Below are 24597 nucleotides of genomic sequence, written 5' to 3' on the forward strand. Positions count from 1 at the left end.
TATCTCATAGGTACTAATGTTAACGTTAATGCTAAATATTCCCGCGGCGTTATTTATCCCTTTGCACTCAGCAGTGTCATTGCATTCCTTTGTTTCGTGTGGACATTGTGATTCTTTCCAGGCACAGAAACAAGAACGTGCTTTTATTTCTTGAGCCACAACCCATCAGGCGGAAGTATGAAAGGTGCGTTAGCACTACGTACGTACATGCGCTTGAGAAAACAAGTTTTCTTGAAACGAACAAAATAATGTGTTTACCAGGAGTTGTGAGGTCAGGCATGGCGTACACACGTAAAAGTATTCCCAAGAATAGACTCTGGAAGTTAGCAGACCATGATGTCTACATCTCCGTTTTTGTTGTTTTGTTCTCATCAGCAGGCATTAAAATCTTATCCACACAGAGGCACATAAGACATGCAGATACGCACGCTGAGACAGTCCGCAAGCGTAGCAATAAAAAAGAACATGGAACTTGACGTAATAGCCCAATGCCTGAACATGAAATAAAAATTAAATATTCGGGCCAACAGAGGATAAAGCCACCACGTGGCTTCCGCTCGCGGACATAAAGTTGTACTTTTATTTATTTTTTGCCTGAGAGATACAGCTCCGCCTACACGGAAATTGTGTTGACTGCAACACGCCTCCATTTCCTGGTTATGTGAGCTTCGATTAAATATTCGCTAGCACTTTACATATATACACAGTAAACATTTTAACACTGTTAGTGTCGAAAGGAGGCTTGTTTGATCCACGGCTAATACCCTCAACTTTAAGGGGTTACACCTAATTGCTGATATGAACAAATGTGCTTTTTTAGTCCCTATCGGCGCAACCAAAAATTACAGTTGCAGCAAAGGACACATGTGCAACAAGTAATGCAATAATAGCTATTGCTATCGAATCTCTCAGGTCAAGTATTTCTGCGCATGGCTTAGCCAGGATACGACGCATTCGGTACATCTAGGCCTTTGCGGTTAGACAAAAATGCAGTCAATCCTTCCAAGTATGACTGAATTGACATCATTCGAATAATTGTTGCCCTAAATGACCGAAATACGAAGATCGTATTCGTTACAACAAATTTCTTTGCATGCTAGCATAGCTTTAGACGCCCGTTAAACAGGTTATCCGCTGGACGAGAAAAAGTCCTTTAAAAGTAATGTGTCTCCTCACTCTTTAAGGAATTGTGCGTTATCGCATGAACGAGAAACTCACAATGGGAACTGTGATTGCAATTTTATGCTTTTGCAAGAAGAATATATATATGCATGTATTCTCACTGTGGAACTTCGCGATCTCGCCGCTCAATTCCGCTCTTTAGTAATACCGTCATTACTAATGTGTGCCCTCCCGTCATTACGGGAGGGCACACATTGGTTACTCCCTCCTGTTAACCGAGAACGATCCCAAGAAATGAAATACAGGAATGACGCACCATGCGCTTCCGGTGACACTTTCCATATGAAATGACTTAGTGATTGGAACCTAAGTATGCGCCTCTCAACCGGTAGTTTCTTAGGCAGTGCGACCTGTGTTGGGTACCGTGACGTCTTCTAAATGCAGTGGCGCATTCGACAATTAGGTAACTTGTCTTCCTAAACATTGTCCTAGTGACTCATGGCACCCGTTATCCACTTCGTGACACTAAAAGGTCCGCCTAAAATGGGCACGCTGCTTTCGAACAAGGTGCTCGATTTTGTACAATTCCATAAAACATATCAAGTCGGTGTCGTCGAGGTGATAGACGGATATTTTTTTCATCCATGCAGCTGCTATTCCTTCAGAGTCAACTCACTCTCACATGCAGTCATCTTAAAACGTGGATAAAGCTTTTCGAGTCCGGAAAACATGATGCGGACTTTTCCACGGAAGAATGCGGATTCTCTCGATGTATCGCCTACAACTTGAACTCGTAAGCCTATAACGCTGAGCATGTAAAACCGACTAATATTTCGGCATAAAGAGCACCTGTAACAGGAAACATTTGATACAATAAAGTTTTTCTCGCTACCTCCTGCCATAATTGGTTGAATCGGCACGTACGTTTCATGCTACCCTCGCGAGCGGACACAGGTGACTGGCTCTTATTATTGTACGGGACAGATACTGAGGTGCACTCCTAAGAGTCTGGAGGAAAGAGGGGCAAGTTGTACGTGCACTTCAAACACCCTACCCACTATCTGGCAAATGGCCGGACCAACCCTGCTAGGTTTGCTAAGCTGACCCTACAAAGAATGGCCTGCTTTGACCACTTGCTAGTAGGCACTCATTGCGTCAGTAAATTGCACTAATAGTCGCTGTTCCAGTTAATGTACATATAGTAAATATTTCCCTTGAGGTATATTATCAGCATGCACTTTCTCTTACTTTTGTTCGCTTTTCATGGCACCCCCAACAACACCTTAAGACCGTCACAACAGTTGGTCACTCCTGGCCGTGCTTGAGGCGCCAGTGCGGCCAGATGTGTTCTTCTGCTCTTGCGAGTAGAAGCCGCCAACGTTAGTGCCCTTTTTTACAGTCACTGACAACAAAATTCTCGCGTGCCCTTCCCTGGCTACTCGTTTTGTTTCAGGGGATGAGGGCTCTCCGGCAAGACAGTTTCGGCGGTGGACGGGCAAGCTGAGCTGGAACCCCGTCAGGCACGTGCTCGCTACGTCACTTCCAAGCGGTAAAAATTATCCGGAAATTAGTTCAGCTGAATTCCTCAAGGTAGAGGAAAGTACAAGAAAGTCAAAAATGTTCATCCACAGTGAGAAACTTTCTAAAAGACCCGTACGGGTTTTCTTTGTAGCTTCACGCCACAAGTGAGGTGGATGACAAAATTATTCCTTTCAGATCACAATAACTGCGCAGTTTTCAACTTCGCGTTTTCCCCTCGCACGTAGTTGGAGTTCGCAGTCGTGTGCAATAAAATGTAAACACATCATGGTAAGGGCGGCAGCCATGGAACAATAGAACAGCCAAGAGGCTGTAAGCGTGTAAAATTTTCTAGCGCACACCTTGTACATTTGTATTTTCATACTTCGTGAGCAGTACATCAATCGAGTTGATTGTTTACCGCAGTGAGCTGCATTTCTTGCACTGCGCGGCAATGCGTCGTTTTTGTCCTGTCTCTTCGCAAGTATATTGTCAGACGGACACGTACATGGATACAGAGAGGGTGGGAGCTTTAAGCCTAAGCTCTCGCTATCAGTTAAGCTTGCGTATCTGTTTTAGATAATTCCGGGTCCTCGGAGTGAAACACAATAAAAGGCCCCTAGAAATATTGTGTTGGAGAAAAATACAAAACTTCATGTCCATTTTTATGTACACGCATCAAGGATAGCAAATATCACAGACCAAATCACAGATCCAGCTATTACATTTAGGCGATGTCTGTTGTACAGGAAAAATCATGAGGACGCTCACTTTTCTAGTCGCTGAAATCATTATCGTGAAGACAGCCACATTTTTCTGGGTATTGAGTTTCACAGCTAAAAAAAAAACCCTTCAACAACACTAGGCCTATAAGAGTATATCTAGAACCACATCCTGTGTATTTTTATGAGCTGTTAACAATTGTCTAGCACGCTGTAAAATACGCCTCTGGATGTGCCATCAGGTGCTTTCTAGCTCATTTGTGGTTGTTTTTGTAGACTTGATTCCCGTTTGCTGGCATTCTACCGTGCAGTGTGATCCTATATAATCAGGTTGATAGTGTCGTTTTATACAGGAACATACATGCTTTCGTTTAGCATTACAGAGACGGGGCAGTCGTAATTTTTCATTTGGTTGGATATTTGTGAAAGTTCTTGTTCCAATGTGGATAAAAAAGACATCTAAGTTCAAGAAACGTCGCTACAAACTTGCTAAAAGAGCATATATTTCTGTTATACGCTATATAAAAGCAGAAATCTAACGTGCAGTGAAGTGAAGTTTCTCCTGTCCATGCAGTAAAGATAAATAGTCAAAAGTCAAGTAGAGTGTAAAATGCTTGAACTCTTGTACAAGTGCTGCTCCAATATCACGAAAAGTGGAGCGGTACACTTCTGATGCTCTACAAAATGTCCCTAACCGTAGTGCTTTATGTTACTAAACCGTATTAGGAACTATTAATGTGATAACGTCCACTAGGTTACTAATCATAATCAGGCGAATACAGCGCTAAGGAGACATACAAAGGTGAGGTCACATAGAAAACGACATGTGGGGCGTTCAACCATACAACGTGAAAAAAGTAGTGAGTTGCCATCTCGGTTCACGTTGCCTTTCCCGGCGTGAATTAGACAGGTGGCAAGCGCTACCATAAAGCTTCAACCGAATTGCATGGCAAATAATCCAACTCAACAGAATATCACTGTTGAACGGGGGATGTGTGAGTGCACCATCTGTTTTGCTATTTGATGAGGAGATGAAATATTTCCCCGCTAACCTATGCCCAGGCGCATTTAGTTCGGGATTGCACCATTGTGCATGTATCAGCTACCCTTCCTCTTTTTATCATGTTTATTTATTGCGTTCGATGATCCTTTCTAGCGTATTCAAGTGTTTATCCTTCACAATAATAAAATGTGTTGTTGTCGACGTTCCTTCACCTTTGTCTGTTCCCGTCTGCATACGTATAGGAGCGCTCACGGTGCTAGACTTCTTGTACCTATTAGAACCCTAGGCTGACCAGCGCTACGCTTTGATGAAACTCGACGTCGCCTGCCCCATGGGCAATCCATCGCGGTAGATGCAGGCGACAGAAACACTCCTGCCCCGAGGTTCGGTGGGTTCTAGTGCCATGTGAGGGAGGCGCCCGTTTGGGATGTTTCTGGGGCAAGTGCGATCGGTGAACGCTGCGATGTCTGCAGACTTGGAGAAAGCAAAACACACCGCGAAACAGGGCGTTAGCAAGGCTACAATGCCGAATACAGTCAGGCAAATGCCCTTGATGGTGTCCACGTAAAAAATGAGCACTATTCCACCGGACACACTCGCAGCGCCCACGACGAAGAAGCTGCAGATGGCGCCTCGACCTTCCCCGGCCACCGAGGCGATAGTCACGGCCGGCATGCCTTCCACAAGGTGCCTGCGAGAGCAGAATAAGAATTTAGTGTCGGCATAGAGGTGAATGGGAATGGTGGCACAGCAATTTCGGATTCATGCTTTCGGATCCATGGTTTCGCATCCATGATTTAAACTCCGTTCACCACATTGCAAATTGCAGTTCAGGATCTCACTTGACCCCCGTTCTGCCTCTTCGACGAGCGAAGTGCAATGGACGATTGTCCAGAGCAGACCACCATCAGACTACCGTGTAGACCACCGTGCATGTGTATGTGTAGTTACACACACCTACACATGCACACTCTTAGCTTTACCGTCCTCTCTCTACCTCTAGAAAATACGCGACTTCGCCTACATCACACAAATACACATTTTTTCCACCTTGACACTCGTAATCCGCTGAGCTGAGTTGCCGTTTAGTGCGTGTGCTGGTCCTCATCGTTCATCATTGTGTGAACGTGTTCAGGAATGGAAGTGTTGCGGCAGTTCTCAATAACCCATCTTTAAGTGTCCTGTTTGATCTCCCTAAGAACAAATTTTAAAAAGACATCAAAAACGTCAGCACTGACTCAATATAATCTGCTTTTTACTTAGCGAAGCATCTCTTGTTTTTGTGTCAAGTTCTTTGCGTGTGTTTTTTTTCTTTTAGCGACCTCATGCCATGTTGATACACTGCGTTTGATTTATGGAACACTGTCTTTGTATCGAAAGTAATATTTCTCATGGTGATACTGTCGTTTGGTGCATTGTATTTTGTTCACTATCATACTCTCTTAATATTTATTTCCGTGTTGCTCACTGCTGTATCGACTGTTTTGAGGAACTGTGACCTCGTCAGGCTTACCGCGTTTTGTCGCAGTTTTCTGTTTCATCGTTGAAGGAAAATAAACTTCAACCTTTAAGCTTCAACCTTCAATTGCGTTATCAAGCTGCCCCAGCCTGCGCCAAAGCACCAATTTCAATTAGGTTACCAAATTTAGCAGGATGTGTGCATTGAGTGGCAACCACACAGTCATAGGCATGCGTTGGCTAGAGCTTAGCACTGCCGTCCAAGCCTAAGAAATGCGTTCCAGGGTCGGCGTCATTGGAGTGTGGTGTGTTTGGTGGCGTACTAGTAACTGAAGAAAATGAAAATGTTCTATTTAAGGCATTACGAATATTTTATAAAAGTGTTACCGATTGGCGTATACGCAGACCTGCTATAGATGATTTGATCTGGCGCTCATACCATGGCACAGTAGGGAAGGAAAGCCGCAGTTAATGAATAAGGTCATACAGTCGGCTCAGCGTGTATCTCATCGATTGCGTTATACACTTGAGCACTCGGTTTGGCGCCCTATCGGTGTACGTGCATCGATTAATGGGCGAACGCCATGCGTGTGAGGTTATAAATCTATTTCGTATATGCAACACGTCCGGTTACCAGGGTGATAGTGCGCGCGGCACACCGACAAACGACCTGCTTCCTTTCACGAAACTTCTCGGTCACAAATATCGAATGGCTACCGCAATCGTCATTAAAATGGGCGCTCAGGCTACACAAAGTTCTGCCCGACCATGCTGCACAAAATCAGGCTTTTGCCGTCGCAGAAAGCGATCCAAGGATGTAAATTTTAATATTTAGTCAACCTTAGTGGCCAAGTTACGGTCGTGATTAAGCCGTCGGAGAAACCGCAAAACTCCGAAATTGCGTTTGCGGCACCGATGCTCACGGCACGGTTTGAGCAGATTGAGTATTAAATTTTCATTTTCATAAGCCATTGTTCGTCGCCTGGAATATCGGTTGCCGTTTTACACTGGTTTTATCGAGCTTCTTGAAAATATTGGTCCACAACGCAGAGCGGAAAGCCAGTGAACATCATTGTCCCATTATTGTTTAAAAAAATGTTTTCGAGCTTTTTCTCCGCAAGCGCTGTGAAGTACTGGCAAAGTTCAATAACCAGTATGTCACTTTAAATTTATACTGTGGTCACCAAGAATTGAAAAAAAAAATAACTGGTGGCTGTAAAGAATTAAAAATTACCTATGGCATAACGCGAACGGCGTTCATTGTGCCTTGATGGGTGATGTTCATGGGAGCCACTGTGCATATTTCTAATTTATTTTGCACGAATACGTTTAATTACCTAAATTTATTAACTAACGCAATTGATGAAATCTCCATGAAAATGTTGTGGATGACCTTTGGAAATGGTCGATAACAGCATTTCAAACAACCTAGGATTCGTGAAGAGCTTTCTTAATGAGAACGAAAGCCCGTGAAAAAAAAAAAAAAACACCGCGGTTGCGACAACGCTGCTGCGCACCAAAGATTGCATCAATCTTTACGCGAACATCATCAAATAGGGGCATTGTGAACGAGTTTCCGCATTTCTTTCTCGCAGTGTGAGCAGTTTCTGGCGCGTGTATTTGGTCCCTATGAAACGCGAAGTAGCACGATCTTTCTGCGCTTTGCTTTCTGAACTGTTACAATACCATCGCCCAGATTTGCACACTCGTAATATACACAATGGACTAATTACGACGTCTTCGCCTGAGACCACTTATATTACTTGTGCCGATTAAATTAATTAAATTATGGGGTTTTACGTGCCAAAACCACTTTCTGATTATGAGGCACGCCGTAGTGGGGGACTCCGGAAATTTCGACCACCTGGGGTTCTTTAACGTGCACCTAAATCTAAATACACGGGTGTTTTCGCACTTCGCCCCCATCGAAATGCGGCCGTCGTGGCCGGGATTCGATCCCGCGTCCTCGTGCTCAGCAGCCTAACACCATAGCCACTGAGCAATACTTGTGCCGATACTCGTTGTCACATGGAATAAAAAAGAAGTGCAGGCTGTCTTTTCTTTTTTTTTCTTGTGTTATTTTTGTCTGGAAAATGGACCACACAAGACCTAGATTGAAATATATGCTGTTAACGATAATTTGTTGACTTATTACACAACCTTTGCATTGAAGCCTTATTAAATAAGCTAGGTTATAAATGTTAGTTCGTTAAACTAAATATTGCTTGCTTGTTCACAATGAATAAAAAACTCGACTAACATTAACGCAAGCTTGTCAACATAGAGTGGGCATTGTTCATGAAAAGCCCTAAATTATTATTTTTCTTAGCCAGATTTACTTGGCCCATCTAGTAAGTAATTTGATCGTGGTTTCTGAGAGACCTGTATGGGATTCCTTTGTAGCTTCATTCTACGGTCAGGCTGGATGACAATTTTTCGTCATGAATTTTGCTTGCCTTGAGGGCTTCCGCAGAACTGATCTGCCCTAACATAATAGTGTTCTGCAAAGTCAAATAAAAGAACGCCTTTTCATTTTATGCATATATGCCACTCATATGGACCCTTACCATGTTGCTCAAAAAGGCGTATTTACCGCTCCAAAACGGACAATTCATGCTGGAAACTTGCTCCCAAGTGCCAAATTTACTGCTACCGGATGTTCCCCAAAGCTTACTTGGCCGTTTCCATCTCTGGCGCGTTTCTTTTTGAAGTACACTGCTTCACCAAATTGATCTCAGGATATATGCCGACGTTAACATGGTTAGCACTGATGCAATTTCGAGAAACAGCCTATTACCACTGCCGAATCGGACACATATGACATGTGTACTGTAAGAGGTCTCCTCCCTTGCGCTTCAATATAGACACGTTGAGATATTAAGCGCCGCTACTGCCAAGTCGACGTGTGACACAGGTCCGAATATACAACTTTAAATAATGCCCAGCTCCTGACCAAGCAAGTCCCGCATGGATTGTGCACCTTCAAAAAGCGCTAGGATTGAACGCGGATGCAAGGATTAGTTTGCGGCAGTGGAGCTAAGTAAGACACCATTAGAGTATTGGTGCAAGAAAAGCTGAAAAGACATTGACAGAACCAGAGTCACTGCAAGTGTAGGTAATGTCACTTTCAAGTGACAGAGGTTTTAAACACGCGAATCAAGATCGAGATCAGATGTGAATAAACCTAGAGAGCAATGGATGTTACAAAACCTCAATAAATCAAGTAGGCTAAAGCTGTACTCGTCTTTGTCCTGTTTGAAACGCGATTCTGAAAAAAAAAACATCGTCCTTAGTGAAGCAGGCTGGATTTTGCCCAGCACCGGAGAAAAACTCAAAGGATCTTATTGGTTATCTAAACGCTGGCTTATATAGGCGTCGAAGAGGTTAATTTATTGGCGGCACATTCCCAATGGCACTTAGCCATTTACCAAAACTGACATGACAGGAAAACGGGTATATATCAATAGATATGGATACATACGGAAACGTGCATGAAGTAAATTAGCATAAATATTGAACAAGATCATGCACAAGCGGAGATGTAACACCTGCAGGCCACAATCACTTGTGCTGTCTTGATGTTCTGTCTCCAGTTCTTCGCGCTCCTTCAGAACATTTATATGCTGACTACATTAGCTGTACACTTTTTCGCAAAGTATCCTAAGAAAGCTTATCGCCGTAACATGTGTTCCTACTAGAAATGCGCTTCGTTCGTTTCATTGTTATACTGAATTAAAATGTGTGTTTGTCATCCAGGTTAGTCTAAGCTGGTACTTCTCATATGCGCAAGACTACGAAAAAAGGCCGGCCAATGCCACTCGCAACATGGCTGTAACTACTGCCAGAGTTGATTCTTGAGATTTCTCTTAAGTCACATCAGAGCACTTCACTCTTGAAAACTTAGTCAGAAAGGGAGTAAAATTTACTATAACGAAGGAGTTAATTTGAAACATTTCATTTCTAACAAAACATAAAAGAGAGCGTCAACACAAGATATAAGTGAAGTTATATGAAGTGTAAGAAACAGAAAGAGGAAAAAAATATCTGAAGGTATGTTGGTAAGCTTGGCATACTTTTCTTGCGTTTGTTTTCATGAAACGTGCCTTGAAAGTTTGTGGAGTTTGCAAGGCCTGACGGACCTTGGCGTCAATACAGTGAGATTGCTCTTAGGTCCCAGAAAATTCGCATGCTCCTCGGAATTGTTTTTTATTTACAATAGATTGCTGCCAACGCAGTGAATTGTTTGCATTACGATCTCGCGTCCATTTTATAGAGGAAACACAAACGTTTTTGCCAAGTTTCATGCTTACCTGCTGAGCGTTGACAATTTCTTGATACAATTCTTGTACTCCAGTGTTTTTCATTGTCGCAAATTGTTTAATTGTAAGCTTGAAAAGCATTGTAACGTTCAACAGCAAAGGAGCAATAGTAGGTCACGCTAATGATGCAATCGCTTTCAGAGTTCCCGAGTTTGGCGCTCTTTCCGTCGCCTCTTATTTATTCAGTATAATTTAACCTTGTGCAAGACATCATGGCTAAGAATTAATATGTTTGAGGTCCCAGATCCATGCTTGAAACCGATTTCACCACATTGGAAAGTGCTGCTCCGGAGCTAAGTCGACACGCGTCCTGCCTCTTCCGGGTGTGTAGTGCTACTGACGGTGAGTCGAAGCAGAGCTCGGGTTGTTGTAATATATATATAAATATATATATATATATATATATATATATATATATATATATATATATATATACACACACAGGTTGTCCCTGCTAAATGTTGTAAAACGACCCAGTGTGCTAGAGGGTTGAATCGAACTTAGTGGTGTTGTCGATTGCGGGAGCTACTCTGCCGTCTATTTTTCGCTTTGCAAAATCAAATACGCCACTGTCGCTTCTGTGACGACAGAAAGTCGTCTTTCTATTGCTGCAGCAGACCGTTGAGTTGTTTTTTTTTTCCATATCTGGTAAGACTCGGAATAATGTCCAAAACTGGTTCAGGAACGCAAACCGACGTTGTAGACTCCGCGGTCTGTGAGTGGAAAAGCACATCGCTGATGTCTATAACTTTTTGCATGTACGGAGATCTTTGCAACCTTCTTTAATTTTTCATATTCCTGGCTAAAGTTCATCATCATTGCTTGCACTTTTGCTGAGCGCAACGGAACGATTCCACTTGCGACACCAATTTCTGGGTCAAGCGGGAAGTGTTGGTAACTCTTCACTTTCATCTTTGATTCCGGTTGCTCCTTCTCTGACGGAAAGTATAATACTGGTGTGAAGAGGCATACGGATTTCATCTTGGAGCGCACTAATAGCGCGATGAATGAAAGTGCCATCCTGGGGCATTCCTTGCTCTGAGGACAGCGTTATCAACTTTGACTGTAGGTCGGTGAGTGCTTCATGTTCACTCAGCAAGACAATGCAGAGGATTGCATCCCTTGCGCACTGTGGCAGGATGATAAAGGTTGCAGGGGAGGTGCGGTCAAGAATGGCAACTATTGTCATGGAGGGTCCGGTCGGCGTTATCAGATGTCCCAAAGCGGCGTTGATTTGAGCCATACTATGGAGTCCTAACTTTTTTGAACGCGGTGGCGGAGGTTCAACTGAGGACGAAATGGTCGACTCCTGTTTCTGAAAGAATGGTGATTGGTGACGTAGTGACGATCGAGAAGCACGCGGAGGTCAGCGGTGCTTTTTCTTCCCTTTCAGGTAGGTCGCGGCGTTGGGTCACTGTTGAATGAACGTTACCTGAGGTTATGTCTCGCCATCAGGGCTACTTTCATGGTATTTTCATTGCTTCGAGTACTCGTCCGGCTGGTGATGCCAGAGCAACGTTGTTGAAGGAAGGTTTTTGGCATTTCGACCTAAAGCAACCGGACTTCCAGCGTTTGCATTTTCTAGTTTTCCCGTTAATGACTGACGGATCGTCCACGGATAGAGCCAGTGTGCAGTCGGCGCTTTGGTGAGAGCTATCCGCCTTGCGGCCGTGAACGGGAAAGTCATTGGTAGCTCTGCTTTTTCCCGGAGGTCAGCGGTGCTTTTTCTTCCCTTTCAGGTAGGTCGCGGCGTTGGGTCACTGTTGAATGAACGTTACCTGAGGTTATGTCTCGCCATCAGGGCTACTTTCATGGTATTTTCATTGCTTCGAGTACTCGTCCGGCTGGTGATGCCAGAGCAACGTTGTTGAAGGAAGGTTTTTGGCATTTCGACCTAAAGCAACCGGACTTCCAGCGTTTGCATTTTCTAGTTTTCCCGTTAATGACTGACGGATCGTCCACGGATAGAGCCAGTGTGCAGTCGGCGCTTTGGTGAGAGCTATCCGCCTTGCGGCCGTGAACGGGAAAGTCATTGGTAGCTCTGCTGCGTTGCCTCGAGACATCCGGTAATATTGCTTGGTAGTTCATCTATTCTGGACATAGTACTTCGACGAGGAAGCCCCATGAGCTGGTTTTGCAGTATTCGAATCGCCGGTACGCCTGGCCTATGTCTTTCTTGGGATCTTGCTCGGATCGAGAGGCGTGAGAGATGGCAGTGGCGACGATGGGGCCTCGAAACGGGACATCGGGGTTATCTGGCCCTAGTGGGGCCACAAAGGGCCGCATCACGCCCACCACTGAGGCCAAAGTGGAGTAAGTAATCTCTCCTGGCTTGGGTGGTGGAGGTGTGGGCTGCACTTCTGAATGCTCCATTGAGCGCTGAAGTTGCTCCTGGACTACGTAAGTGATCGAGGACACCTCAGACAGTTACGTTGAGAACAACCTCTGGAATTCCTCGCGTAGGAATGCTCTGAGGGTCCCACGCACATTCTGCGAGCCTATCGCTTGAGCTTCGGCGTAGTATGTCATCAGCGTACCGCTGTGGTATTCTTTGGTAACCATCGATGGTCTTGATGTTACTTCGATGTTCGTTGCATCAGTAAAAAACTGTTAAAATGTCCTGAAAGCTTTCCCGTTATGAGTAAACCATACCAACCAGCCCAAGAATCAGCCTTGTTTGGTGTTCTTCGACGAGTTAGGGGGGGAATCGTAGAGCTAGGCGCGCGGCTGCAATCAGGCAACATACCGCTGTGCAGAGAGCAGGACAAGCCGCAGCGAAACCTTTCGTTCGAAGAGCACGTATGCACTTCCTTTGTAGCACTTAGCTACAATCTAGTAATCCGTGAAGTTAGCTAACTCTCCGCCTCTTTGTTTAGACAAACATTTTCAGAGTACCACTATGAAGAGATTATTACATGGTTTTGGCAGTGGTACATAACCAAGAACACATGTGCCTTCCACGTTCTTGTCGGTACTGAAAAAAGGCTTAACTAAAGCAGTAGGTCCTGAACGGGAATAACAATCCACTGCAGTGCAGCTAACCTGGTTGGCAGGAACGTGTGGTACCACCGGTGTAGGCATTGGTCGTGGCGCGGTGGCGCAGTCAGTGCCTATGCTGTCCTCGTAATCCCCATGGTGTATGTGGTGGCACCTACAAAGAAACAGTAAGTCATAAAAGCGTTAGGTGTATCTTGGTAATGCATTATGAATAAGCTACTAGCGAAAAAAAGAACCAAAACATGCGAAGCGTATGTCGCCTCAAACAGCTGTAATTTGTGTGCCCCTAGTATCAGTCTTGGTCCCCACAATGCGTTAAAATTTCCAGAAACACTTATGCACACCTTTTATATCGTTATTATGGACCAGGGCCGTCCATTGCATTCCCACTCCATTCCGAAGAGTGAAAACACCCATTCATTCTAAGCTTCTTAATTATTCGGAATGGTGAGAGTTGGAACGTTGTCATCTCTCGAGCGGCTGAGCAGAACCACTCTATTCCTGCAATTCCAGTAAATGAAACATTCTCAATATCATTGTGTACTGCGTAGGCTTGCACGCCTCGTAACTAAGCTGTATTTATTTAGGTCTTAACTTTACGAACAACATAGGATAGATACCTTTTGAGAAAAAGCATGCTCTAGGTACACTACTTCAGCAGCTCATTGTTGCCTGTAATCTCTTTAATATCTGCTGTTTTGATGCGAAGCACTTCTTTTGGCGAGCACTCACGGACTTTCCTCACCATCGCTGGGTGCTGCTGCCTACGTAACAGTTCAGAGTTTAAACGAAATAACTGAATAAATTGTGGTTCATAGAGGTTCCATGCCCCAGTGAGACAGACTCATCAGACTCCTGCGTTTGAGAACCTCGGTTCTCAAACCCAGGAGCCTGAACTTCGTGCCATTAGGCCACAATTGCCCATGCGCATCCATCGTGGCAACGCCAGCTAGCTCTTTCGAGATGATCGCCGCATTGGTGACACTGCGTAGCACCGATACACGAGAGCACACGAATATGCTCACTCAAGGGCCACCGAAGATAGCGTCAGCCTTTCTATGTCACATCGAACGTCATCTTTATATAACATCGTCTTTATATAAAGAACGCAGGAATGAAATGGTCAAATTTATACCATGCCGTTGCAGCTTTTTGGAAGTGCTGCTTCACATACATTAGATTTCAAGATGTGCGTTGTGTGTGCATAAATAATTTATAAGAAGTATTTTGAGAATTTTTGTTTGTGGAAAAACATTTATGCGTGTGAGCTGTGAAAATGGCCCTTAGTTGGGAAAAGGAGCATTGCGCGGGCACTCGGATGGCAGGGCACTTGCTTGGTCATTACGGTACACCTACGGAACCTTATTTTGCTGCAAACTCTATGCAACATGTGTACTCAAGACAATCAAACGCGCAATACGACTTGACAAAGAGACGGATTAAACATTATTATATAAATTATATTGTTTCGCTTGTCAAACAGCGTCAACAAGAAAAAGTTAATTGCGCCGGTTAGGAGTCCATAATATGGTACCTGATTGCAAATTATATTTAATTCTTGCAATGAAAATATGTGCAAAATATGTCCATTTGTAGTGCAAGCATAAATTGGAATCTCGTCTTCCTAAACCCTCTTTCCTTACATAAAAGCTCCAAGAGATGTGATAAAGCCTCACTCTCTAAGCTTCTTGAAACCAACAAGTTAAATGCGGCCTCTAATGATCGAACCACAAGAAGACCACAAGCAAGGACACCAAAGAAAATATAGGGGAAAGGAATTGTACTTACTATTTAGGTTACGAAATGATATATTAATGGAAAAGAAAGTGGATGAAGCAATCTACTGGCAGCAGGTTGCTTACGAACGTATGTCTTCGCCATACGCGTGCGTTGCTATTGCCAACTGTGCTACCACAGCACTGTTATTCTATCCACTTTTGGGGTGTTTATGTTTTACTACTAGAACTAACACTGGCAATGTTAGCCAGCGCCACCACTCAAAAAACATTGGCTGCAAATGTGGAACATCATTTCTGCCGCAGGAGTCACAAGTACGTGATCTGCTTCTATGAAGGCAACTGGTCAATAAACCCGCACATGCTCCCTGAAGCCATGAGTGGCGCCAGATTCGGGACCCTCTTAATGTAATGGACGAGAGAAGAAAGGGAACCGAGGGGCCCAAATTTTATTATTCGTAACATAAGAATCCAACAAACAACGACTTCGAGGACCACATAGGGGAAATTACTTGTACTTACAAATTTAATTAAAGAAATGATAAATAAATAGCAATTAAAGTGGATTAAAAATATAACTTGCCGCAGCTAGGAAATGATACTTTGTTTTCGCATTACGCGTGCGATGCTCTAATCAGTTAAGCCGCCGTGGTGCCGTTTTCCGATCTTCTTTCTTGGGAATTTGCGTTTCGCTACTAGAACACCGGCCCCTCGGTTCCCTTTCTTCTCTGTTGCTATATTAATCGAGGTTTGTATAAGTGAAACTACGCCTGTTCATCTTCGCGTGGTCTTTTTCCGTTGTTTAGAATTAAGCAAGACATTGCACTAATTTTTGACATCATGGCCCACCAATTTTTCAAACGTATACTTATTATGCCGCCGCCTGCGTGTAAGTGCTGCTTAAAAAATGTTGCATAACTCATCTAAGGCTGCCCGTCGTTGGTACTGCGATTAGTATTCCAGCAATATAGTGACCCACTTTCCATCCGAACGCATGTTTCCTTAAATTCTGTACTGCTGATTCTTAGGCATCAATTGTCTCGGCTATATGCGAAATACTCCTGTATCGTCCCACTTTGCTGTGATGCTCGCTTGCCAAGGTGGCCAATGAGCCTGACATCAAGACGACGACTAATGACGCCGACGCAGTGACAAGAATGGAATGACGAAGAGGGATAATGTCGATGGAACGACGAAATCGGCATGACGACGACGAGATGTCGATTCCTAAATGATAACGATGAGATAACGACGACAATGTGACAACCACGAGATGAGTAGAATTGAATGACAATGAGTTCATCACAAAGATCTCATGGCGATGATGGTGTCACGACAACCGGATGACAAACCTGGAATGACGATGATGACACAACCACGACACAATCACGACGACTGCACGAGAAGAGATCTGTAAGAGCGACTGTGTGACGATGGCGAAATGGCAACCATGGCATTAAAACAGCGGTTTAATCACAAATGAATAGCGAGCCCATAGTTGCCATAGGATGATGAAGAAGGAATGATGTTGATAAGCCGACAAAGGCTCAATGACGAAGATAGCATGATAATGGGTTGATGTTTCTGAAGTGAATGCTGAAGGTAAAGCTACAGCCTGCCGACAATCACATGACAACAGTGGCATGACGATGATAAGACGAGAGCAAAATGTTAAAGTATGACGATATGACGACGGCTGTGTGATTATGACGCAATAAGGAAGATTGGATGATAACGGCATAAGAACAACGGGATGAAAGCAAGTGTATGAAGGCAGTGGCGTGGCGACTGTATAACTGCATCAGCGTGACGGCATGGCGAAAATTGGATTACAAAGCTGGAGTGAGGAAGATGGCATGGTCACGACACCGTGTCGATGATATTATGGCAACGGATGCATGATAGCGACTGTATGACTACGACTGGATGATAACAACGGCACGACAGTGGCAGCATAATCACAATTGAATTATGGCACAATCACCGACAGCCCGACGATAATGGCACGGCGTTACTGAAGTGAGGACAAAGGTAAAACGGCAAAGTGACAATGACGGTGGCATCATGACGACAGTAGGACAATGAATGAGGGCACCGTAATTATTATCAGCCTATGTTTATGTCCATTGCAGGACGAAGGCCTTTCCTAATAACACATTATGTTACAATGTAAACGATTGGCGTCATTGGAGTGACGAAAGCGTTATGAAGACGATAGTTGATGAAAATAGCATGACATTATTGAAGTGACGAGGACAGTAAAATTACAACGTGACGACCATGGTGAGATTACGAACGACAATATGACAACGTATGCATGAGGAGCGTGGGATGATGACGAATGTATAAAGGCAATGGAGTGACGATTACTCAATTACAGAGCATGTAAAACGATGATGGCGTCAAGACGCCGGCATAGCAAGGGTCGGATAGTGAAACTGGAGTAACAACGATGGAAATACTGCGTACACATTACGTCGATGGTGTTACACTGAATGTACGAATTCGATGGCGAAGATGGCATCTCTTCCATTCTTTTTAAAGTCACTTCACACACACGCACACACATCATGAGAGTCTGATGACAAAGCTAGAATTACGATTATGCAACTGCGATGTACATGCACAGGCTCAAAACGGCTGAAGTAGGCTGAATATAGTAATGACCTTAAAGAAACATGGGGCCAATGACGTATGGGTCAGGTGACCAGTCGGCTCCTGCATGGGAGAACGCAGGGAAGGAATTTCACTTGCAGAGGCTAGAAAAAGCAAGTGCAGGGAGCCTCATTGTTGGCAGTGAAGCTGGCCTTCAGAAACCATTGGTTCGCGATACTTAAGATTTATGTCTCTGCTATTATTGAGCCAATATAAAAAAAATCTACCCTAAAGGGCAGATAACACCTTCCACTGTAAAACCAAAACTTTCCCACGTAGACGGACTGGTGCGCGGCCCTTTAAATGTAGATTCACGAAATGTCATCAACAAAATTACCTACGTTGTAAGGCTGACACTAATACATCAGCGCGATCTGCATGCAGTAAAAGAAGCTTGGCTGTAGCACGATATTGGTGATGCGGATATTTTTTTCGCGAGCTCGTGTAATGTGCAAATGATAGGGCAACAAGAGGAAGAGGCGTAGCAATAATGATTAGGAAACCATTGACTTATATGCAGATTGAGAATCGACCTATGAAACTAGGGCGTTTAATTTTGAGATTAGCCTTCTTCAGAGTGGTGGCCACATTGGCTTATCTGATATGTAAATTGATCGTTGTATTGTGCACATGTCATCTTTGTCTGTTTTTCCGATGTATTTCTACGGAATGAAATGGTTTAAAGTTGCCGTGCCTGTTCGGGTTTATTTCGCTCACCTCATCTTTTTTTGAGTGGTTAAGACCTCACGCGCCCACGAAGGCATATTCAAACGTTTTTCTTAAAAATCGAAAAAAGTTATTGGGTTTTACGTGCCAAAACCGGCGTTTTCACATTTCGCCCCCATCGAAATGCGGCCGCTGTGGCCGGGATCGCAGCTACTAAACTTGCCTATTTACTGGAGGCAAAAACCATCTAATGGGCCACACAGCTGCCAACGAAAGTGACACTTAATGTCCGTTTACGCGTTCGTTACAAATGCAAATAAAGAACTTTTAATTTCTGGCGTTATAGGAGCTTATCTTAGCCACCATATACATATATAGTACATGTTCATCAATCACGAGGGGCTTTAAAAATAATGAATCTGTTTAGTCGAGTTTTTGAAATTAAATCAAAGTGACGCTGCAGAATTTTAGGCATCTTCTGCTCCAGGCAACGCGGTGCGGTGCATATGGAAGTCAGACGCAGATGTTGCTCATAGCGAATGTATCGCTACACAAAGCAAATGTACCAGTAAATGAACCCTTCTGTTGCGATAAGGCAAGCGTAAACACTCGAAAGTCATGAATAACAAAGTATTGCCTGATGGCAATACGGTATAAGACCACTATGTATCAACGCTTTTCTAAATATACAAATATAGCGGACCTGATTTCATTTAGAGAAAACCGAAACAAGGTGAACAGAATGAAAAAAAACAGTAGATATAAACAAAAACATGAATTAGAACAGCATAGTCCATTTTTAACCAGTTATGTACACATGGAGGCTTGGTAATGTTTTTGACAATCAATACACCGACATTCTCCTTCTTACTTTTGACCAAGCGCTTCCGAAAATATATATCTTGCCCCGCAGTTGCTGAAGAAGTTTTAAAGCGTGATTCACTCCTGTAGGTGTAGTAGTAAATGCGACGGTATTCACGGTGTTAGATTTCATTCTGCAATAGCGTCGCCCATGTTAACCCGGTTTAACACATCATAAGCCTTGTTTTTCTGCCGGAATCTTTCCTAACAATTCTCAAATGGCGCAAGTTTCTGTTATTTTTAAGGACAGGGATCGAAATAATTATCAAACTACATACCAACTTATGTCCTGTTCTTTACAAAGCGGATTGACAAGATGCTGCATGATCACGCGATAAATTTTGTAAATGAGCGCAATATTATGACAACCTCTGAGTTTGCCTTCGTCAAAGGAAAATTACACAAATGGATCTTCCAATGGAGAAAGAAATGCTTTTAGGCTCTTTTGAATAGCAGGCGAACAGTGTGGGAATTCGTGTTGATTTCTCAATAACATTCGATTGCCTTTACAGTAAAATGTCTTTGCAAGAACTTGACCACTATGGCTTAGGTGGTCAACATCTTAGAACGTATTCTGAAAAATCGGTTAATTAGTTCTAAAAGCAAGTAATATGTTTGATAGGCCGTGAGAGTAGAGTACCGATTCGTTGTTGAAGATAAACAATTAAAAACAAAAAATACGGAAGGTCATATGGCATCCAGTCTTCAAAATAAACCTGTTTTTTCGCTACCAAACCAAATACTGGGGTCCACAAAATCAGGTATTGTGCGATCTATAAACAGCAGACTTGTAGACCTCTTAGCACTCTACTAGAGTTTTTCAATTCTAAAAAAATTGTAAGACTTTGCATATCTTAGGAATACCTTGAGAGAGTCCTTTTCCTTTAACCTAATTATATTTACAGTATCTCATACTCATAATTTCTAACACTTCGTATGAGACTTTAAACGTCTTAGCAAGAAAGCAGAAGACCCGCCCAGGTCGATACTACAGGCACAATTATTTTGTTAAGCAAGAGCAGGCTGTAAGGCTGCGTGTGCAGAAACGTGTATGAAGTGAAAAGTTCTCCTGTATTGCGTATGCACAGATTTATTCCATGAAAAAATTAGAATATCTGTAGTTGTGTCCTACCACCTCTTAAAACTGCCTAGAATTTCTTTCGCCGGTTTCGCATCCTCACGCGTGTACCCATCTATGGTCGCCCAGTGCAGGCGTGAAATCCGCTGCTACAGAGGCGTAGCCCCGTGGTGGGCATGGAACCTTCTATGGAGCATGGTTTCGATGCAGCCCTCCGCCGTATGGTGAGGTGGCTTTCTCGCAGGGAGCTGATTATGGCTGAAAGTTTGCTGAGAGCTAAGCGCTGATGTGGCAGAGTTAGCCAAGCGTGAAGAGCACAGGTGGTCTTGAGCCGATTGTTGCGATTTCGCTGACAACGATAGACTGCGCGGTTGTAGTGTTTACCAACTGTGCGTCACGTCCGAACGTTGACAATTATGTGCAGTGGCTGGCTGCGGTAGCAGAATGTCTAAATCAATGGCCATTCCGCGTGGGCGTTTTTTGTTGTTACAGGCTGACTTAAACTTGCCAATACGACCGCAGTAGAAGCCCGTATTTTATTGTATGGGGCAGCGGGTTGTGCTTGCAGCTATCAGCATGCGAACCATTTTCGTTACGCTGACGAGGAAGTGAATGTGGCCGAGATTGATGGTCTCACAATAGCACATATTCTGACGCAACAGTTCTACATTCTGAAGCTCATTCGGAGAAGACTCTTGTATATCTGCGTTACTCTGCTCCATCTGTGTAGCTATCCTAACAGCGCGAGTAAAAGGGATTGATGAGTCTTCGAAAAGATGGTGTTAGGGAGTGACAGGTGACGTTACCTCTTGCACAAGCTAGTCAAGAGCATATTCAAGGGATGCAAAGTAACATACATCAGCAAACTCGCAATGCCGCAACGCACTCATAATTCGATTGGGCTGGTTTATGAACAGGCCTACTTAAATCTTTACTTTCAGCCATGACGTCACTTGCTACCTTGGTTAAGTGCTGCAGCAGAGCTGTGACCGCGATTTCATACGATGTCCGATTTGTGGTGACTTTTACCTGAGTGGAAGGCTTATCATCTGCTGAGAGATCATAGGGTGGACTGTCGTTGTCTTGTGAAAGCGGTCGTGTGAATACGTTGCCCCTCAATGGCAGGAATTTACAGAAGTAAAGCTTTGTGCCACTCTGGTGAAAACTCTGCCACTACGAATGCGTCAAAGCAATAATCTAATATTCGCATCCGATGTGACCATGGAACAGTTCCATGGTCTACTAATAAAAGAAAATCTACGTGATAGCGTAGCTTCCATTGAAGCCCGTACGTTGAAGACATGCAGTTGGTCTGTGTTTTATAGGACTTCGCGCCATCAGTGTGACCAGGAAAATCTTCTGGCGGAACAAAACAATAACCTGACACCATATCCGTCAAGAGCAGAAGTCATGTGAGTTTCGTTGTCAAAGGCGGCAAATTTGTCTTGCTGGACTGTCATGAAGCCGTATATTCATATTATCTGCAATTTGACACAGTGGGCGCTTGCAGCATTTAGTACGCAAAGCGGTGCAGCCAAGCGTCAGCCGTACGAGTGTGAAAATAGCACACTTACAGAACGTGGTTTCCTTGTGGGCCAAAGAGAGCTATGGGTGCTTGGTGCTTGTCACATCGTCAGTCGCAGCGAACGTTGGTCATTGCAGGCTCACCGAACAAGCTAACGTAAACGAATTTTTGGCTGTAGTAACTGATTACGTTACCACCTCCAAGAATGATGAAACAAACCTCTCATACACCATGTCACTGGAACTCAGACAAGCATTTACGATATAAACAATACCAGTAGCAGTTAAATTTTACGAGCACACCTTTCTGCCTACTTTAAGAGCGGCATTGTTTTGCAGTTTATATGAGCGTACTTCCCCCACGCTCTTTAGCGGGAGCTGAAAGAGTCATTTCTTGGTATTGATAAACTAAAGAGAATAATTTGCTTTAGTCTTCACAGGTATATAAAACTGATTAGAAAATTCGTTTTCCTTGAAAGAAAACAAACCGTGTTGCTGTATAGAGAAAAAAAGTTTTCTTTTTCTCACTATTGTTTTCCTTATAACAAAGTCGCGCTTCCATCACTGTTCCCTTGGCCACCTTTGCTAATGTTGGTGACAATTGCTTCTGAACTGCTTTTCACCTGAAGTTTTGCGGCCCATTTGGATTGACTTTGGCCATTATTTCGCGCATTAAGACAAGGACACATGCTTGGCAACTAACAGTCTGCAATATGCCGGGGTGGTACATAACGTTATTCTGCGTAACGCCTACATATGTACGTGCATAAAACTTTCTTGGTACCACGTTTGGCCATTAGGAGCGCACTGAGCGAACCTTTCCTACGAACCTCATACTCGCTTTACCGACATTACTGTGTCGGTAAGGCCAGTACCGTCGTCGAAGAAGGTCTGGACTAGATACGGCGGTTGAGTTTGCGGTGACAACAGTTTTTGTTTTGTGATCGGTAGTTTTAGCAGTGGGTTATTCTCGTGAACAGCGTGCGGCGGAGAAATTATGCTTTCTTTTTCTAAAGAAATGCAACAAGTACCCTTGACATGTAATGAACGGCTTACAAGGACGATGCGGTTGCAGAAACAAGTGTGTGAGTGGCTTTCCCGTTTCAAAAAGGGTGACATGTCAATTGATGACAAACGTCTTTCTAGTCGTACGTCTATGGCCCTAACACACAAAAATGTTGAAAATATTCCTGTAGTCATCAACAATGATCGACGATGGACCATTGAAGAAATTGTGGAGCTGTCGGGAGTGACTTGAGTTCAGTGCAGCGAATTTTGACAGAATATTTGGGCATGAAAAGGGTGGCTACCAAATTCATGCCACGGCTGCTGACTGCGGAGCAAAAACAAGGTCAAGTGGAAGCATGCTGTGCTTGGCAAGAAGAGTGCAGAAATTATCCAAACTTCTGCAAAAATTATCACAGGTTACGAAATTTGGTGCTGCGTTTACGATACTGAATCAAAGGAAAAGTCAAGTCAGTAGAGGATTTCACGTTTAATTCACATCAAGAAAGCTCGTCAGGTAAAATCAAAGAAAAAAACAATGCTGACTTGTTTTTTCGATATTAGAGGTGTCGTCCATAGAGAGTTTGTTCAGCAGGGTAAGACAGTTAACCAGGCTTTCTACTTGGAGGTGTTAAAAACATTGCGCAACAGTGTGCGGAACAACTGGCCCGATTTATGGCAGTTGGATAACAGGTTCTTTCATCCAGACAATGCCCCTCCTCACGCAGCCTTCTCTGTAGGACAATTCTTGACCAAAAATGGTATGACCCTTGTTCTTTACCCCTCACGCTCACCCGACCTTGCCCCATGGGACTATTCTTTTCCTTAAAATGAAAAGAGACATGAAATGGAATCGCCTTGTTGATTTCCCTGAGGTGAAGAAGAAAATGACGGAGGTGTTGTCAAGCATCAGAAAAGATGAATTTACACAATGTTTTGAAAACTGTAAGAAAACACTGGACAAGTGTATTCGTGCAAGTGGAGAGTACTCTGAAAGACATTGAAGGTTTGCGCGGAAAATGTGAAACAATCAGTTAAAAAATGTTTCGTTTTTTTGGGTGAGACTACCCCTTCGTATTGCAGGGACCACAGGTGTGTTCCAATTCTCGTCAGCATTGGACACAATATGCGTCGACAGTTTCAAGCCAATGCCGCCACACAGCGCAGGCAAGAGGAAGACAAGAAGCAAATAGGGGTGCAATCTTAGTTGAGTCGTCGGAAATATTTGACTGCTATGTCGATATTCAATCCCCAACTGAACACTCTTCTAAGAAACTCACTTGAAAGTCGTCTGTGCGACGGGATGCCTCCTTGTGTCGGCAACGAAGAGCTAAGATAAGCCAAATATTCTGCTAATTGCAATGTTCTTCTCTCTGAATGTATGAAAAACACAACATAGCTTACATTATAGTAGCCTTGCTTCCGTCCGACAGGATCTTGGGAATATAGCTTGGGCTGATTTAGATTTGATTACAGGCACAAACAAAACGTACGATAAATTTGTTGCTACCATTAAAAAGTCTATTGTAACCAGTTTCTTTGTAAACCATACTCCGAGGAAAGCTCGCAAGCATTGAATGACGCGAAGTTTGGTGCATATGATACAGCACAGAGATTATATGCACCAAACATTTATTATTGGATGCTTCCCTGCGCCTTCTAGTATACACTTGTTACGGGAAAAAAAATTATCGAGACGGCTAATACTGGCAAGAGATCTGTATTATGATAGAACATCTCAATGCCGTCATGACAGAAATTCTGAAGGAGAGTGACTACTGGTACGTTGCGACAGCAGCATAGTGCCACTCCAGATGAGGTCAGTGTTAATAGCGAAAATCTTTCTCGAACAGCCTCAGCAGAGCTTTTTTATTGTCATTTTGTGACAGGAAGAATTCTAAGCACTATGAAGCCGCTAAATATTCTGCGCCCT

At 43.6% G+C, this 24597-nt stretch overlaps 1 long non-coding RNA gene across 1 annotated transcript in view; it reads right to left on the minus strand.

The window, feature by feature from the left end:
* Positions 1-3450: 3450 nt before the first annotated feature.
* Positions 3451-24597, minus strand: part of LOC139047515 (uncharacterized) — a 28056-nt gene continuing 6909 nt past the window's right edge. The window contains exons 2-3 of the long non-coding RNA XR_011507186.1: positions 13185-13293; positions 3451-5056 (exon numbers count right to left, since the gene is read on the minus strand). This is a non-coding gene — a long non-coding RNA (uncharacterized lncRNA). The remainder of the gene's footprint in view (positions 5057-13184; positions 13294-24597) is intronic.

This window comes from Dermacentor albipictus, chromosome 7, assembly GCF_038994185.2.
Source record: "Dermacentor albipictus isolate Rhodes 1998 colony chromosome 7, USDA_Dalb.pri_finalv2, whole genome shotgun sequence".
Lineage (NCBI taxonomy): Eukaryota > Metazoa > Arthropoda > Arachnida > Ixodida > Ixodidae > Dermacentor > Dermacentor albipictus.